At 41.0% G+C, this 12,018-nt stretch overlaps 2 long non-coding RNA genes across 2 annotated transcripts; both read right to left on the bottom strand.

Moving 5' to 3' along the window:
* Positions 1 to 298: 298 nt before the first annotated feature.
* LOC130099231 (uncharacterized) lies at positions 299 to 8,806 on the bottom strand. The gene is made up of 3 exons (XR_008808366.1): positions 8,687 to 8,806; positions 8,529 to 8,584; positions 299 to 427 (listed from the first exon to the last, which is right to left on the bottom strand). It is a non-coding gene; the product is annotated as an uncharacterized LOC130099231 (long non-coding RNA).
* LOC130099230 (uncharacterized) lies at positions 4,472 to 6,853 on the bottom strand. Its single transcript, XR_008808365.1, has 4 exons — positions 6,816 to 6,853; positions 6,514 to 6,569; positions 6,208 to 6,283; positions 4,472 to 4,519 (listed from the first exon to the last, which is right to left on the bottom strand). It is a non-coding gene; the product is annotated as an uncharacterized LOC130099230 (long non-coding RNA).
* Positions 8,807 to 12,018: the final 3,212 nt, after the last annotated feature.

Here is a 12,018-nt window from a genome sequence, read left to right as displayed (position 1 = left end):
TGCGCGTCAAAATTGCGTCCAGTGTGAAAGGACCTTTACTGTTGAGTCCATATCGTAAAGGGTCTGTTTGCAAAGCCTGTGCCAAAATTGCGACTGTTTTACCAAAGAATCCACAGTGAAATGTTCCGCATACAAATAAATAATGCTCAACTGAGACATTCGCATTAGGGCTGCACGTTTTCAAGTTTTTCTTTAATCGTTAACCGAGGCCCTTAGCGGTTAATACTCGGTTAACCATAGTGTGCGCGCCGCCGATCTAATGAAAGTGCGTATCCATACAACGAATGTTATTTCTCACAGCTGGTGTGTGGTGGGCGTTCTGGCGCAATATGGCTGCCGTCGCATCATCCAAGTGGATGCTGCACATTGGTGGTGGTTGAGGAGATTCCCCCTTCTATGTGAAGCGCTTTGAGTGCCTAGAAAAGCGCTATATAAATGTAATGAATTATTATTATTATTATTTCTTGTGCCATTTATACGCCAAAAATAGTTTTTGCGTCTATATGACACGCAGTTTTCGCGTGCATATAATACGCACTTTAGGGCGTGTGTAATACGCACGCATACAAGGGGTTTCAGTGCGTATAGCATATGCACGCAAAAAGCATTTTTGGCGTATAAATGGCATGAGAAATTACATTTGTGGTATAGATACGCACTTTCATGAGACTGTGTTGGAGATACAGACACACGAGAAAGGGGTAGTTCATTTTTAACACCTTTAATAACTGGTTGGACCACATTTGAAACGAAATTAATTTATAAACAGGGCTCCAGACTAACTTTTTGCCTTGGTTGCACTGGTGCGCCTAACTTTTTTATTTAGGTGCACCAGCACAAAATTTAGGTGCACTCAAATTTTTCCTCGTCTCGTGTCGCCTTTAACGCCACAATTTCAAGGTCACCTTTTTATCACGCTCCATATATTCATATATATTATGTAAATGCTTTTAAACAAGAATAAGGTGTAGTTTTTTATTTTTTTATTTGAAGCACAATTATACTGTATATAAAAATATAAATCTTAAAAAAAAAAAAATTAAAGTGCTGTTTTTACATTGTTCATGTTAGGGCAGGGTATTGACACAAATTTCACAATTCGATTCAATATTGATTATTTTGGATATCAGGTACAATACATGGCAAATTTTCTCAAGAAAAACAAATCTCAACTAATGCTGTAAACTGGGAGTCAGTTGTAGCCCACTATGCTTCATTAGCCTACTATAATATTGAAGGTAAAAATTACCTGATTTGTACACAAACACCTAAATTACACTTTTTTTTTATAATAATAAAGTTATATGAATATAAACATTTAAATGGTGGCTGCATAAAAACTTGCCAGATTTTTTTCAAACAACATGCATTAAATATTGAAAAACATAAAAAATTATAATGAATATGTAATATGGTGCATATATTAGGCACAATGCTCCTCTAGAGTTAATTTTTCTAGCTAGCTAATGAGTTTATGGGCACTAGATATGTTTTTTCTGAGGTAAATGTGACGTTACATTACATTGTTTAAAAGCGTTTTACTGACGTCTTTCCACTGTTGAAACACCGATTGAGTGATTCCATGTGAAATATACGGATTTCGATAAGTTGTACTCTATCTTTTAACACACTTTCAGATGCTCGTTCATGTTTATTTCGCACTGTAACTGGTATTATTAAGGCAGAAGAGGAGATCATGTGCGCTCGCGCTGCTGCTTCTCTAGAGCTGAGCTGAGCCAGAGCGATCTCACGCCACAGCGTCAAAACACTATTTATGTTTTTGAATTTCGGAAGAAAATGGACCTAATTTGAAATCTGAGACTTTGTTTCATATCAATAGTAGCACAAAGCACAAAGATTATTGCGATTTATTGGATGGGATGCTCGCTACAATGTTCCATTCATTCATCAACTGAAAACAGCATAGCCCAACCGTTCGTAAAAATCAATGAGAATCGATTAAAATCGAGAAATCAATATTTTTTACCTAGTTCAAGTAGCCTACATTTTTTAAAGTTTCTTCGTCGTCTGTTTTCTTGCGTTTATTTAGCTGATGCTGCTGATTGCCGTAACTGATTCTCTGGTGCTCAGGTGACAGGTCGCAATTTAGCACGGAGCATTTTAGTTCTACAGGAATATCTGAACCACAACCAATCAGAGGCAAAGACCCACCCAATCTCTATCTCTGATTGGTTTAGACCACGATATGATCCAACCATGCGTGCAAGGAGAACAAAAGACACGTTTGTGGAGAGGCAGCGGATGCGATCATGCGAGAACGTTAGGTGCACTGGTGCGACCTAGGAAAAATTCTTGTCGCACCCTTACAAATTTTGGTCGCACTCTAGAGCCCTGATAAAACGCAGTGGTAAGGACAGAGCAGTTAAAGTAGGTCACTGACTTTTGCGTTCGCGGCCTGTGAACAAGGCCCTAGAATTTAATGCAGTCATATTATAGCACTTTTTTTTTTAGAAACTTTGTGCAAAGAAACAGTCAAATAAATGCGTACAACAACAACATTTATCTACACCCATTTTTAACAGTAACAAGGTGAGTTTTGTGCCTATAGCTTACACTGCAACAAAGGGCAAATTAAATACAAAATTGATTGAAATAATTAAAAAACAAGAGCATAGACCCACATTTTTCTTTTTTTAAATAAAATCCCAAAAAAAAAAAAAAGACCAAATATGCTTGTCTGCATTTTCAGGGAATAAATTACCCAAATTAGGCACCAAATTAAATCAGGCTGCTCTACAGAAATCCTTGTATTCGAATTGCTTAGTTTTTATTAAGAAATATTAACATGTCAACGTGATCGGGAGTGAGACTGGTGCGCAGTCTATTTACTGTAAGTCCAGCTGCCGAAAACACCCTCTCTGAAGGTACAGATGTGCCAGGTATGCACAAATACTGTTTAGCAAGTTTGGCCAATCTGGGAAATCGACTGGCGTTTAGTTTCCACCAGTCCACGGGGCTCATTTCTAGGCCAATGGGACTGTCGCTAAGAAAGTTTTTGACTTCTGTTTCAAAACTGGTGAGGGCTGATGAAAAGTAGTTTTCGCCAAGTATGAGTGCCATCGCCGTGGCTGCGCTGTCTTTGGCACTTTGTGCTGGGGCCGCGGCCGCCTCCTCTTGCCCGTGTTCTACACTTTGCGTAATTACGGCTTCTGTTACATTTGGTACATTGTACGGAACATTTGCTGCAAGGCTACAGAGTTTTGCATTTGCCAGCGCTCGTTTTTTCTGGAGATAAGAACCCGAGATGCTTATGGCGCGGGTCCAACATACACGCAGTCATCGCTGGGGATGACAACATCTCTGGCTCAGTAACCTGCACACACGTATTTAGACTTTACTACATGCAAACTTTAACTTAGTGAAATTATCAATAATCGTCTGGTACCTACCTTCATTCTTTCAGACAGGGAGTTTCGGACTTTAGTTTTAAACTCCACCAGAACCCTGTGCGCGTCGCCTTCGCTTTGTAGGTGTGTATTTATTAGTCCAAAGGTGATTGGATAGGTGTTTGAGATGGACACTTCCCTTTCTGCAGACATAACTGTAGTTGCACACTTGAGCGCTTTTAGAGTTGGTAACATCATCAATAAGCTGCCAGTGCGCGTCCTTTAACTCCAAAATCCGTGCATCTTGAACTTTCGTTACAGTGCGATCTGACAGCACCGCAGTAACTGCCCACCGCTGTTCCAATAGGCGCTCAAACATGTCACAGACGCTGTTCCACCTGGTTTTACAGGACTATATTAGTTTGTGGGGTGGCAGTTTCATTTGTTGTTGTTTTCTTTCAAGCGCTTTCGTTGCCACTGAGCTGTGGTTGAAATGGCTCACAAGCTTTGCAGCAGCGGCCAGCAAACATGCTTCTTTGGGGCCCGAATGGGGCCCTTGCGGGCAGCCCACTGTGGGCCCATATACCGGCGTGAAATGCGGGGCACGTGTGGGACCCACACTTTGGGACCCAGGTGGGGCCCCAGTGGGACAGCCCAAAAGTGTGGGCTGACTGTGGGCAGGCCCACAGTAAGTAGAGTGGGCCCCATTGGGGCCAGTTGTGGGCCCACAGCAAACCCTTATAGGGGCCTATGTGGGGCCATTGCGGGCAGCCCACTGTGGGCCCAGATATCGGCGTGAAATGCGGGGCACGTGTGGGCCCCACACTTTGGGACCCAGGTAGGGCCCCAGTGGGACAGCCCAAAGTGTGGGCTGACTTTGGGCTGGCCCACACAAATTAGAGCAGGCCCTCATGTGGGCTGGATGTGGACACACTGTGGGTGCAGGTGCAAAGTTTGAGCACACAGAGTGTGTACACCCATATTACTATATGCAGTACAATAGCACTTGTTAGCAGCAATAAATCGAGGGTCATGTTTTTTTCCCCAAATAATTTATTTATATTAAATAATAATTATAATTAATAATAATACAGTTTGAAAAAGCAATAACCACAAAGACATCACGGCTTCCACCTCACATGCAGTGGCTTGACTGCTTTTTGTCACAGCATCTAAGTGAGAAAGGATCAATTGAAATACAAATGTTAAAAAAAAAAATAAGGGTTGTACTGTTGTTCTAGGTGCTATTTATAAATGCTCAACTGAGAGAATGACTGACTACTAGGTCAATAGCCGCGTTTCCACTGCCGGGCCAGGGCTAACAGCGAGCCGAGCCGAGCCAGTGGCCTCGGGCCTCAAGCACCGGGCTTGCGTTTCCACTGCCGGGCCAGTAGCCCCGCAGCGCTGCCCAACCCATTTCAGCGGTTATTATGAATTTATTTATTTTTTAAGTTAGGAAGATAGCATGTATATTAAAGGGATACTCTACTGGTTTTTCATATTAAACTATGTTCTTCCCTTAACTAAGACGAGTTGATACATACCTCTCTCGTCTCAGTGCGTGCACTACATCGCTGTCTTGCGGCGAAACTTTGTTAGATCTTATCTCAGCCCTGTTCATTTGATACGTGCCAAGAAGAGAAGCGACCAAACACCTCCACATTTTCCCTATTTAAATACAGTTACTAGAGTAGTGTAACTCGACCAAGAACGGTGACAGAAAAGCGCAACGTTTTATTTTGTAAGCGTGTACAATGGATAACTATATTGTATGGCAGAATACCATAGCAAGTGCTTGGGAGCACTTCGACTCGGCGCAGTAATATCATCACTCGTGAAAAGTCCGCTCCCGTTGAAATGAGAGGGAGGAGGAGAGGGAGGAGGAGAGGACTTTTCACAGAATAACATAGTTTAATATGAAAAACCAGTAGAGTATCCCTTTAACTCACCGGCCGTGGCTGCAGTAGTGTCCAGATTGTCTCGCGAGTCGCCACTAACAGAGGGACGGTGACCCAGCACACCGTCCATCAAGTCGAACCATGAAATTTGGAAAGTTCCTTCTCTGAGCTCCGCTTTGTCCATTGTGCGTTTGAATCGCCTTGTACAATACTGCGCCCGCAACTTTTTTTTTCCTGAACTTGAAGCGTTGCTCGCTGAATGCTTAGCTTAGAAAGTTCAGCATCGATGTATTTTATAACGTCTTCGTTTCTTCACACGCCGTCAAATTGACGTTGTACCCTTTCTTCTGCCCAAATGCTCAGAAGAGCTTTGGTATCTTCGACAGACCAGTACAGGCGATTCACCATTTCGAGCAGCGATTATTTTGCGCGATATAAAAAAGTGAAATGTGCATCTTGCTTCAGATCATAACGTTCCATAACACCGATAAACTCCGCCTTTTACCTTTAATAAGTGATATGTTAATTGTTGTATGTATCATGTTTTGTAGATTCAGTTATAAGTAATTTACAATTGCTTAGTTAATGATTAACTAATCATTTACAAAACATGAACATGCGTTTCATTAATGTTTAATAAAGGTTTTTATTTTCTCCCTACTCTTACAAAATTACAAACAACCAGCCTGAAAAACATGTTGTATGAAGACTGTTTAAAACACCCCTCCTAATCCTCACAGAATTTGCAAGACAATGTCTATAATAAATAGTGTGTGTAATTTCTTCAGTACCGTCAGCAGAACTGATAACGTCTGGGCTTATGCGGTCTTCCTTAATTTGACCCCAGGGCCCGTTTAATGTTTAATACCGGGTTTTGGTACCTATCCCTACGTATGGGTGAGTTCATATGGATGAAGGCCTGTTGTGTTCTGTCTCTTGGTTTGTGATATTGGGAAACTCACCTTCGTCATGTACTGAGTGTGGATGGCATCAAGATCTGGTCCTGAAGAATCACAGGGTCAAATGATTATATCTCATCTGGTAACAAGAGCATAGCCATAACTTTAAAAACTCTAATGATATCTTTACCCCCTGATATTGCATTGTGGATATAAATTCAAACATTTTAAAGGCTAAGAGTATGAGCCATGAGTAAACTGGCCAGATATCTGTGAAAAATAACTATGCCTAAAGTTGTCGACTCCCTGAATTCAGCATTTAAAAGTAAAAAGAATTTCAGTATTTATTAATAAAAAATAAAAATAAACCTTTGAGTTGGACAGTATGGTGTTTGTCTCATTGGCCAACATAGTTAAAAACACACCTAGAGAAAAAAAAAAATATATATACACCAATGACCATGATTTCCTGTTATCATAATAGTTAAATTAATTATTATAACTATGACCATTATAACATTATATTTGCCGCCTATTCAGCCTTCAGGCTTCTCAGGGACGATATCACTGAAAAAAACTGGGGTTAATGAATGTAAAGTGTGAGACTTCATTAAAAAGCATAAACCTACAGACCCCCAACGTTTGAACAGTATGTTTGAGGTTTTGCTTACTAGTCGAGTTCATAGCCGTGGAGGTTGTCTTGGACAGGGGGTGCAGCATGATGATCTTCTAGAAGATTGATAATAAAAGTGATTTCAGGAGGGACAGAAAAAAAACCCCTCCACAACAAAAGTTCTAGAACATAACATGCAATGTGTCACAGAGCCAACAATGTTACATAGGATTTACAATAGAACAAAGGGTTTATTACAAGGAAGCAAGCTAGAAATGAAATGCAGAAAAGATAAAGAATATATATATATATATATATATATATATATACACTCACCGGCCACTTTATTAGGTACCCCATGCTAGTAACGGGTTGGACCCCCTTTTGCCTTCAGAACTGCCTCAATTCTTCGTGGCATAGATTCAACAAGGTGCTGGAAGCATTCCTCAGGGAGTTTGGTCCATATTGACATGATGGCATCACACAGTTGCCGCAGATTTGTCGGCTGCACATCCATGATGCGAATCTCCCGTTCCACCACATCCCAAAGATGCTCTATTGGGTTGAGATCTGGTGACTGTGGAGGCCATTTTAGTACAGTGAACTCATTGTCATGTTCAAGAAACCAATTTGAAATGATTAGAGCTTTGTGACATGGTGGAAGTAGCCATCAGAGGATGGGTACATGGTGGCCATAAAGGGATGGACATGGTCAGAAACAATGCTCAGGTAGGCCGTGGCATTTAAACGATGCCCAATTGGCACTAAGGGGCCTAAAGTGTGCCAGGAAAACATCCCCCACACCATTACACCACCACCACCAGCCTGCACAGTGGTAACAAGGCATGATGGTTCCATGTTCTCATTCTGTTTACGCCAAATTCTGACTCTAACATCTGAATGTCTCAACAGAAATCGAGACTCATCAGACCAGGCAACATTTTTCCAGTCTTCAACTGTTCAATTTTGGTGAGCTCTTGCAAATTGTAGCCTCTTTTTCCTATTTGTAGTGGAGATGAGTGGTACCCGGTGGAGTCTTCTGCTGTTGTAGCCCATCCGCCTCAAGGTTGTGCGTGTTGTGGCTTCACAAATGCTTTGCTGCATACCTCGGTTGTAACGAGTGGTTATTTCAGTCACTGTTGCCCTTCTATCAGCTCGAACCAGTCTGGCCATTCTCCTCTGACCTCTGGCATCAACAAGGCATTTCCGCCCACAGAACTGCCGCTCACTGGATGTTTTTTCTTTATCGGACCATTCTCTGTAAACCCTAGAGATGGTTGTGCGTGAAAATCCCAGTAGATTAGCAGTTTCTGAAATACTCAGACCAGCCCTTCTGGCACCAACAATCATGCCACGTTCAAAGTCACTCAAATCAACTTTCTTCCCCATACTGATGCTCGGTTTGAACTGCAGGAGATTGTCTTGACCATGTCTACATGCCTAAATGCACTGAGTTGCCGCCATGTGATTGGCTGCTTAGAAATTAAGTGTTAACGAGCAGTTGGACAGGTGTACCTAATAAAGTGGCCGGTGAGTGTATATATATATATAATCTTAAGGTAATATATATTGTGCAATAAATGCATATGAAATTATTATCATGCTTAAACAATAATTCTCCCTTTGTTGTGGAGGTTTTTCAGGGTTTTACCAGCAAAACAAAACTATCAAAAACTGTTATCAACACAAAGATGTGGTTAAAACCCCAAAATTATGTAAAACAAGAGCTCAAGTGTAACGTTAACGTTAACTTAACTTAGCTAGCTGCTACCTATTCTGAAAACGGTTGAGATGCTAACGGACTTTTTCGAAGACACAAAACCATTTCTATAAAGTAAATATTCAACAGAAGCGTATCAATTATACGTAAGAAAGGTGTCAGGAAACGTTTGTATGTATTATTTGTGTGATTATGTTAACGAAACTTACCTGAAAGAAGCGAAAACAACAGCGAGAGACGCTAGTTTTGCTGTTTGTCAGTTGATGAGGTTTCCTCGTTTCCATGGTTTCCATCTGCTCGCGTGCGCTCCTGTCTTTGAATCAGACAGCTTTGAATATACGACTCAATGTTTACCCGCACGCGCATTGAAACCATAGAACAATTCAAAAGACACGCAGCATTTAAACATCTAGAATTACAACATTTAACATTTTAAAATATCATTAATTTTAAATCATGAATTTAAAAATCATTGTGCAGTTCTATGACCAATGTTTTTTTTTTTTTTTTTTTTTTTTTTACATTAAAAGAGAATATGAAAGCACTAAACACTGCTTTATATAAATGAAAGATGGTAATGAAATTACGGGCCCGTGACGTTGCAGTTTCGTTTGTGTCTGATTGGTCTCAGTCGTTACATCAGTGATATATTTATTAGTATCAACAATATATAATTGTATTATAATAAAAATACATCACTGATGAATACCAAAACAAATCAGTAAACCATTTGCATTGTTTTTATTGTGACAAATAAGTTAATTTTATTTAATAAATACGGTAACACTTTATATGCAGTCCATGCTTATAATGAATTATAGCACCATTTTGACTTATTTATGAGCAATATTACTATTCTATAAATATATTTATAAAGACTCATTAAGACCTACAATATATAGTTACATCTATATTATTTTTTATAATTCCTTATAAGTCACAAATTTGTTATTTTAAATGCACAAGCTCATAATCCATTATGTGCAGTTTTAGTTAATTATGGACTGTTGAATGAAATAACATTTATGACATTTCACGGGATCGTTAAATAGTTTGGTTATGGTGAGTTGCCCACTGTAAACCCTCATGGGGGGCCCATAGTGAAAAACAGCTATGGGCCACGCATGGGCTAACTGCCTGGGGACCCGTGTGGGTTTTCTGTGGGCAAACCCACAGTGGGTTACCCACAGTAAACCCTCATGGGGGCCCCATAGTGAAAAACAGCTATGGGCCCCACATGGGCTAACCCACTGGGGGCCCGTGTGGGTTTTCTGTGGGCAAACCCACAGTGGGTTACCCACAGTAAACCCTCATGGGGGCCCCATAGTGAAAAACAGCTGTGGGCCCCGCATGGGCTAACCCGCTGGGGGCCTGTGTGGGTTTTCTGTGGGCAAACCCACAGTGGGTTTCCCACAGTAAACCCTAATGGGGGCCCAAATGGGCAAAACTGCTATGGGCCCCGCATGGGCTAACCCACTAGGGGCCCGTGTGGGTTTTCTGTGGGCAAATCCACAGTGGGTTGCCCACAGTAAACCCTCATGGGGGCCCAAATGGGCAAAACTGCTATGGGCCCCGCATGGGCTAACCCACTAGGGGCCCTTGAGGGGTATATGTGGGCAAGCCCACTGTGGGCTTGCCCTCAGAAAGCCCAAATGGGGCCCCAAAGGGTTTGCCCTTGCCCACACTGTCCCACAGAAAACCCACACTTGCCCACAGTGGGCCCGCACTGGCATGTTTGCTGGGGGAGATGACGCGGTTCAAAAAAAGAGAAAATCCATCATTTATAGCTAGCTGAAGCGTATGTGCAAAGCATGACACAGAATGCCAATCAACGCCTCTGTTAGCAGCCACAATGTTTTTTGCGTTGTCGTGCACACAGGCAATCACTCGTCCCGTAAGAGCCCACTTTTCCACGGACTCCCTTAACGTCTCTGCTAGGTTATCAGCTGTATGGCGAACGGGCAGGGCTTCAGTTAAAAGGACGAATGATTTTAAAACCCAATCTTCGTCAATGTAATGGCTCGTAATAGTTATGTAACTTTCCGTGTTTAGAGCAGTCCAGCAATCCGTAGTGATGGCAACTACATCAGGTGACTGTAGATCTTCTTTGAGCGAATCTCTTTTTGCCTCATATCGTTTTTCAATGCGGCGTGTGATTGCCGAACGCGAGGGAATGCTGTAGCGGGGTTGAACAATATTCATCAGTTCTTTAAAGCCTTCGCCCTCCACCATTCTAATTGGCATCATGTCCTTTTCGATCATTCTGCAAATCCCGTGTTATGGATTCGGCTTTATCACCACTGCACAAGTTTTGCGCTAGCATCGTGGGGATGGTAGGCTGGACGAAGGTACTCGCAGGTCCCACGGCCGCCTCTCTAATGATGCCCGGGTGTTGGCTGTTGAGATGGTACAACAACGAGGTTGTACTTGAAGTATATCTAAGCACTGCATTGCAATACTTGCATTTTGCCCCTTCATTCTCGATTTTAAAGTGCTCCCACGCTGTGCTTTTCTTTGCCCGCTTCATATTTGAAAACTGGTCATGACTACTTCTTGTGTACATTACAAATGTCTGGGAGCGCTCTGGCGGTCTCTGGTGGTGCAAAAATGTATTACAACTTAATTCAATGCACGCCATTGACGCCACTTAACCGAGCAAAATGTTTCACTCGGTTACGCAATTTTTAACGGTTAATCGGTTAACCATGGACACCCCTAATTCGCATTGTTGAAAATAAATAAAATATCCACATTCCTAGTATTAGGATCTTTTAGAAGTTAATGTTATTTGTGGCCCATCCTGTAGCTTTCCTCTTGTCATCTCAACACACCAGTGGGCAGGGCAAAAGTTGAGACGATGAAGTCGGCGTTGATTTTCTTCTGCAGAGGTGGTCTTTCACTACCTTATTATGTCATAAAAATATATTATGTTATAATGTAAAAAGCTCAAGGAAAATTTGAAAACCCCTTTAACAGTCATGTTTAAAGTCAAAGTGTAATAGCTAATGCTGCACATTTGATGATAATGAAAGTTTCACTCCTTCCAGTTGTGAATAATTCAAGAATTGTATGCATGAATAATTCAAATGTAATTATATACCTATTTGAATACTGTAAAAAAAAATCTAAAACTTCATATTTATCAAAAACACTTATTTACAGTAATCCAATTTATTCACCTCTACAGTTACCAGTATGTTTACTGTAAGGCAAAGTGTATATTTTTCTACCTGGTCTCATGGGAAAATGTGATTACAGATACTCTGACTGGTATTTCCTTTTTTTCCCCCTTTTTTTAAGTGTCTTTTGGTTAGTTGATTTACTACCGTTCGAAAAAAAATTAATAATGTTTTTGAAAGACATATTGGTAACACTTTCTATAAGTCCATTCTTATAATGAAGTATAGCTCCATTTATACTTATAAGTAAGTATTACTAATATATTTATAAAGACTTATTAAGACCTATACTGCATTTTTATTAAATGTAACACGCGCTGTAATCCCAGTAATGGGGGAGGGGGTACTACTCCAGGTTAGCC

This window comes from Rhinichthys klamathensis, unplaced genomic scaffold (assembly GCF_029890125.1).
Source record: "Rhinichthys klamathensis goyatoka isolate OS25496 unplaced genomic scaffold, OSU_Roscu_1.1 h1tg000225l_1, whole genome shotgun sequence".
Classification (NCBI taxonomy): Eukaryota; Metazoa; Chordata; class Actinopteri; order Cypriniformes; family Leuciscidae; genus Rhinichthys; species Rhinichthys klamathensis.
Note: the sequence above shows the minus strand (reverse complement) of the source record. Positions and strands in the feature narration are given on the sequence as shown.